Genomic DNA, 7003 nt, shown 5'->3' with positions numbered 1-7003 from the left:
ACATGCGTTTTAATCAAGAGTCCATTTATGTTTTACATCTTCCCAAGTAAATACTCCTAATCTAACTTCATCTGTAAAATTGCAAATGCTGATGCCACAGATACTGAAGTAAGATAATTCATGTAATAAATCACTTCAGTATCTGTCCCCATTTCCCACATACCTCAAATTGATAAGCAAAGATGTTTGGATCATTTTAAGTAACAGGGGAAAAAAAAAAAACAAAAACTGCCACAACTAAGAATAACCTTAAAAATTTTATTTCAATATGCTTATTATTCCGGACAATTTCTTAACAAACAGTCTTAAAGTATGTAAAATTTTATTTATTTACATTAAATGCACCAAAACAACTCAAACAACATGACTATATTGCAAATACAGAAGTGGGCCTGTCTGAATGCTGTGCCTATTTAAATTACCAGAAAAAGAAAACTAAGCCTTCTTTAACAATTTTCCTATGGTCTTAAAAAAAATCATGGGATACATCCATCTTAGTTATCCTTCAAAACTCATGAGGACTATTACATCAGGAGCTGAACTTATCAAAAGAAAGCTACATTTAATTCAGACTTCTAAACAGTGTAAGCTAAACAACAAGGCAAAAAATAACCCTCAAAGACTCAAGTAGACATAGTAATCTTATTTTTACTCAGACACCAAATACTGGCCTTGTATACTTGTGCTCTCCTTACCTTTACTACTCAGCTAAGAGGCTAATTTTCTAATGATAGACAACTACACCGCAGCTGTCAATTACTAACAGAACAGTATTTTATTAAATATATAATAAACTTGAATGTAACACTGAATTGTTCTCCAGGCAATTGTAGGTTGCATTTTGTCAGGAATCATTCTGTAGGGCTCTTCAAACTACAGGGGAAAACCCAAGTCTGGCTTGTTCTGTTTAGACAGGTTTGCCTGTAAAATGAAGATCTCAAAGTTTTTAGTAAAATCACTACTTTGCAAGCAGTTTTGAAAAATAATTTGTAGAGCTGGTAAGTGCTTTCCTTCTAATCACAGACTAAGATCCACACATGCAGAACATGCAAGAAAACAACAACAAAAACAACCACTTATTTTTTACTGAAAACAGTCTTAAGGCTATTAAACCAGGAGCAAAGTACTCTAAGTCTTAAACACAAAGGTTAAAACACAAAATAGGTTAGAGCTTTCTTCCCCAGGTCGATTAGAGAAGAGGCAGACAATTAGGAGCTACAAAGAATGCATTCAATTTATTTTTTTTTCATTCAATTTATTTTTATCTCAAAATGGCTAATTATATTGCATGGCCTTTTCTTAGTGCTACTCAAAAATTAAGTTGTCTTGCCTAAGAAAATCTTAACAGAATCAAGAACATAAAGTTTGCCACACATTTTAAAACCAGAAACAAAATTGAATTCCTAGTGAATTCTTGACAACCTTGGCCCTACTGCCAACGCCATAAGAAAACATCAATTAACTTGTTTACTAGATGTGAAGTCTAGTTAAAGTCCAATTGAGTTCTGAACACAAGTACTACAAAGGCCCAGCATCTAGGCATAAAGAGTTAACCATTTAGGATTTTATTAAAATCTGACAGTTTAGCTTATAAAGAAATCCTGTGGAAGAGCGTCCTATCACTGTTCTACTTTGAACAGTAATGCTAGTATATTTCTCCCCAAAAGCTTTAAAATGAAATTATATGGTTTGGTAGATGTAAACATCACTTTATTTCACTAATTATCACCATGCCCCAATCCTGCAGCCATAACGTTATGGGACTCTGAAACATTTAGTTCAAAACAGTATGTCATTAAATAATCACAACAAAACCATTTTAATATTTTCTTCAAAAGATTTAAGAACCCAAACTAAAAGATAATTACATTTCCATTGTATAAATCATGTACAATTCTTAGCACTTTCTCTCTGAAAAATTACCTTTTAATAATCAATTCTAGAACTATGGAACTCTTACCTTTCTATTCAGGGATCCATGATTAAACTTTCATGTTACACTTTGTGTGATCGATTTTAATAAGGTGTCCTCTAAATTTACCAGATGGTTTAATAAGTAAATACAGAAAATTTACTCCACATTACTAAGATAACAGCTTTCCTCCAAAATTCAGCTTGGATCTAAATCTAAAACCAGATCCTTTAAAATCTGATTATTCTCAAATTAACCCACATTTTTCTACACAAGTGAGACACAAGCTAGACACAGAACACACGAAAGCAGAAATAATGGATAAAATACCGTGTAACTGCCATTGCTTAGGTTCCACTCCAGTGACAAAGTCACAGAAGTCTAGACAAACCATCACTATGGCAAAGTCTGGTTTATGAAGGGAGAAGGGAAAAGGAATGGCAATAGTAGTACAGAGAGAAAAACCAATTTCACTCTCCAAACCAACTATATTCTTGGCATCAGAGACATGTACACATACATATACTTGTCACTCCATTTAGCACCAGTGCGTCTTTTCTTTTTTCTTTTTAAAACTCCTGTATTTAAATCCCAGAAAGCTAAGGACAGTCCAAGGATCACTAAGTTTATACAGCATAAATTACTAAGCAAACTAGTACATAACCAGTCAACAGTTTTACATATTAAGAACACTAGTACTCGTAAAACAGTTATTTACTGGAAACAAAAGACAACCTCCCCTCCCAAATAGAAGTTAACATGCTTAAAAACCACCAACCAAACCCCACAACTTTCTTTGTATGTTGCATTAAACAGAATACTTTCACCAACTTTAAATAAACAATGTACAAATAACAGTTTATTAACTTTAAGACATTGCGAAGACCAGCTCCAAAAAAGCAAAAATATCCTAACTTTACAAATCATAGTATTAAATTTTCTTCACAATTATAATTGAATACTTAATAAATAAGTAAATCTAATTAGACAAAGAATATAGTAAAAACTTATAGTCAAATCGGACAAGCAACTTCAGAGGTGGAATGTTTTAGCACAAAATTATGACAAAACTTCATTTTAAAGAACAAAAAGTTACATATATGAATTTCACACTGACAAAATAATTAAAAATTACAAAGCTTACTTTAATACTTTATATTTCTGGAACATTTAAAAGTGGAAGTCGAATCTTCAGTAATATTTAATTTTCAAAATCTTCTGGTCACAATCCCCACCAAACTCAACAGGCCGGGACAAGTGCAATACCATACAGAAACACAGCATTGCAACCGATCCCAACCTGTGTAGAAAGGGGTTTGATTTTCCCTTACTTTTCTACAGACTTTTCACTACCACAGTCAGTTTTGCATGGATTTGCACAGCAGAATATCACACAGCTGGATGCAAACCTGCAAAACTAACCATAGAACAGTGTTCAGTAACTGGACAGTTTGACAGGGTGACAGGCCGGAACTGGAGTTCTACAGCTCGCAGTACTTTAAGTGCTCATAATGCAGTAGATAACTAAACACTACCTGCACTATAAGCACTTTAGTGCTACAGAAGCTGTCACATCACATACACCAGGCAGATTCTACATCGACACAATAAAAGTACAGAAAATTAGTAAAAAATCACTTGAAGGAAATAGCAGGCCACCATCAGTTTTGCATAGATTTGCACAACTACATTCTTCTTGTAGTGCAACTATGCAAAACTAACAGAGGACTGCAAACAAAAAGTATTAAAACACCTATATACTTGCTTGGCTTGGATTATTGGATGATAACATAACTTCTTATGCCAGAAGGAGCACTTAGGGCAGTAGATGCTAATCTACTTCACTATCTGCACTAGATGCACCTTAGAACAAAAAGCACTCAACACCAGCAGGCCCTGCACTTTCAAGCCCACCTTGGCTTCCCGAGGCAGCTGTCACCATAATGCTACAAGTGCCTTCACTGCAGTAGATGCACATATCACTACCTGCACTGTAAGCACTTTGACATTATTCTGACTGGTCACAATCTTCAGTCTTATAAGGTGATGGTCTCTTTATTCCTGCTAAATTCGAAATAAATAATTAGAGAGAGTAACACTTCCAACTCTTAAGAGCTATAAAACATAAAAATTCAGCAGTCCCTAATGGGGAAGAGAAAGTGAATTTAATTATCTCAAACCTGTAAAGTTTCATTCACAAGCACATTTAGACCTTAAAAGCAGAAGAAAAATCTTTTTCACAAGACAATCTTAAGCATCAATCTAATACTGTCAGAGAAACTGATGGCTCTTCTTTTACCTGGAGGTTCCCAGACATACTCAGGAAAAAAAAAAAAAATTCAATCAATCAAGATTAGACTGCACGTGAATGAGAATTAATAGATCAACAGGGCAATTTGATTCGTGTACCTTTTAGAGGGAATCTTCACATCCACGTGGCAAAACATTTTTCTTTTCTTCTGACTTCCAATTATAATTGCAAATACTTAGCAAACTGATTAACAAAATTACTGTTCAGACTACATTTCCAGTGTATTAGTTAGCTGTAGAACTTAAAACACCCCATTTAAATTTCTTTGAATCTTGAAAACTTACACCAGATGAGATTATATCACTCAAAGCCTTTCTAAAATTACATTTTTAAAACTATGCATCGGTTTCCAAAAACTTATATGGTATTTGCATTGTACTTTTACTACCTTAAAAATTAGCTGACCCACACGGAGCTTATTTTCTAGAAAAGGTAAATGGACAAAGTACAGGATACCTATTTCACGCTCTGAAAACCCAATCCCATTTATGTACTGAAATAAAAGATTGAAGTAAATGAAATTATTTTAAAGAAAAGTTAACAAAAAAAAATTAGAATACACTTACCCACTAGGGAAAACTTTCTTCTCAGCAAGTATCCTTAAGAAAAGCTTTTGGTGCAGTTAGGTCCACGTGTATGACTGGGATGGGGGGTGGGGAAACGGAAAAAAGACAAACATATCTGCTGAAAATTATTATCACCCTCCAAACTCATATTTAAATATAAATGTGCTCATTTCTAGCACCCTTACATCAATTAGTTATATCCACTTGCTAAACCGACGATAAGGCAACCAAGCAACATTGGCAATGTTGAAAAGACCAACAATGTATATGGGTGAAAACGTGTTAAGAGAATAAAGTTGAAAACCCCACAGGTATTAGATTCACATCTTATTTAAAAAGATTCTGAAATACTCCAGGATAATCCACAACAGTCGTTAACTGTACTGTACAGCTCTGAGGAGAGGGAAAAGCAGCAGCAAAGGGACTATTCTTTACCACCCCTCCCCCAATCAAGACCTCGTGGCTGCAAGCCGGGATAAAGAGTTGTTTCCCCAACTGATGTGGTCGGGATGGCAGGTTAATAATTTTTTCTTTTAATGGTATTGCAAGAACGAGCCTGCCTTCTCCAGTTCCTATCCCCTTTGCTCCGGCTTAGGTGTAGAGAAGGGAGCAGGAACACTCGAGACTGCAAAGTGCTCGCCTCGCTCATGGAGCCCGGGCCGGCAGCACATGTCGCACAAGGGGGTGCGCGGCCCTGCGGTTCCCCGAGCGGCCGCCAGGGGGCGGTGGGTCAGAGTCGGGCCCTGCCGGACGCGGCAACCCACCCCCCCCACCCCGTTTCCCGGCGGCAGCCGCGCGGCGACCGGCGGCGCCGAGGCCCGAGCACGGCGGGGACGCGGGCGCGCCGCCCCTCCTTTGTGTCCCCCGCCCCCCCCCCCGCCCGGCCCAGAGGGGCGGGGGCTCCGCGGCTGCGGTGCCCGTCGCACGCGGCCCGAGGCCTAAGCCGGGAACAATCGGCGGCGGCGCGCAGTCGCCGCCATGTCCCCCGCCCTCACCCCCGCGCAGCCCGCCCCGCAGGAACATGGCGGCACGGCCGCCGCTCCCGCCGAGCCGGCCCGGCCCTCCCGCGCCGCGCTCCCCGCCGGCGGGCGGGCGAAAGCGGCTCCGAGCCGCCACCGAGGTCGGCTCGGGCCTGCTCCGCGGGCCACGGCCCGGGAAGTTGCGAACCCCACCCGGGGACTGCCCACGCGGGTTAACAAAGCCCACGCGGAGTGGGGGTGGCGTCCAGGCCGCGCCGCCCCGAGCTCCCGCGCCCTCCGCCCACCCTCGCGCGCACAAAGTTTGGGGGCCCGCGGGCTCCCGCCCACGCCACGCCGCCCGCCAGCGCGCAGGTACCTCGTGGGCGCGCCCCCTCCCGGCCCGCGGCCTGCCCCATGTGCCGCTGCCGCCGCCGCTTTGTTCTGGAGGCGCTTTAACTCTCGCCCCCGGGAGAAACTTTCCCTTCCCGGGGACCCCGCGCCCCGCGTGCACCCCAAGCCCTGGAAGGGGCGCGAGCCTCGCGCATCCCCTCCCCGAGGGGCCATTGTGTGCGCCGCGCGCCCACCCGCCCGCCGGGGCCGGCCCAGGCAAGGTCCGCGCGGGTCCCGGGCGCGGCCGCCGCGCGCACGCCGCCCCCTCCCACCCTCCCTTCCCCGGCCCTGCCCTGCCCCTCCGCCAGCCCGCGAGCGAGCGAGCGGGCGGGCAGCGAGTCGCGGCTGCCACACGCCGGGGCGGCCAACGGCCCGAGACCCGCCCCGGCCCCCGGCCACGCCGCCGCCGCCACGCTGCCCCGGGCCATTCCGCCCCACCCGCCCGCCCGCCCTCCCTCCGGACTGGGGCCGCACACAACAGGTTTCACTCACTCGGCGGAGGGGCGGGCAGACTCACCAGGAGGAGTAGCCGCCACCATCTTCGCCTCGCCCGCCGCGGGCTCACGCTCCCGCCTCCCCACCCGCCTCCGCTTTACTACGACCGGAGGCCCCAGGCCGGGGGTGCGGCCGGCCGGCCGGCCCGCCCCGCGAAGGGGCTTCGCGAGAGGCGCGAGCCGCGGCTACGCGGCGGGGGTCGTCCCCACCCCCTCGGCCTCGCCCGAGGGCGCGAAGTGGCGCGAAGGCGCAGGTCGGGCGGCGACGGCAGCACCTCCAAGGGCCATGTGGGTGAATGAAGGGCGGCGGCTCCCGCCTCAACGTAAATACGGACAAGCCCCACTCCCTCATTAGCATAAAAAACAAAGTA

The 7003-nt window shown here is 44.6% G+C and overlaps 1 long non-coding RNA gene across 1 annotated transcript; it reads right to left on the bottom strand.

The window, feature by feature from the left end:
- Positions 1-244: 244 nt before the first annotated feature.
- LOC132002468 (uncharacterized) lies at positions 245-6766 on the bottom strand. The gene is made up of 3 exons (XR_009399901.1): positions 6656-6766; positions 4790-4863; positions 245-921 (listed from the first exon to the last, which is right to left on the bottom strand). It is a non-coding gene; the product is annotated as an uncharacterized LOC132002468 (long non-coding RNA).
- Between the last annotated feature and the right edge of the window lie 237 nt (positions 6767-7003).

The sequence above is a fragment of the Mustela nigripes genome, chromosome 15, assembly GCF_022355385.1.
Source record: "Mustela nigripes isolate SB6536 chromosome 15, MUSNIG.SB6536, whole genome shotgun sequence".
Lineage (NCBI taxonomy): Eukaryota > Metazoa > Chordata > Mammalia > Carnivora > Mustelidae > Mustela > Mustela nigripes.
The sequence above is the reverse complement of the archived record's forward strand: the minus strand, read 5'-3'. Positions and strand labels throughout refer to the sequence as shown.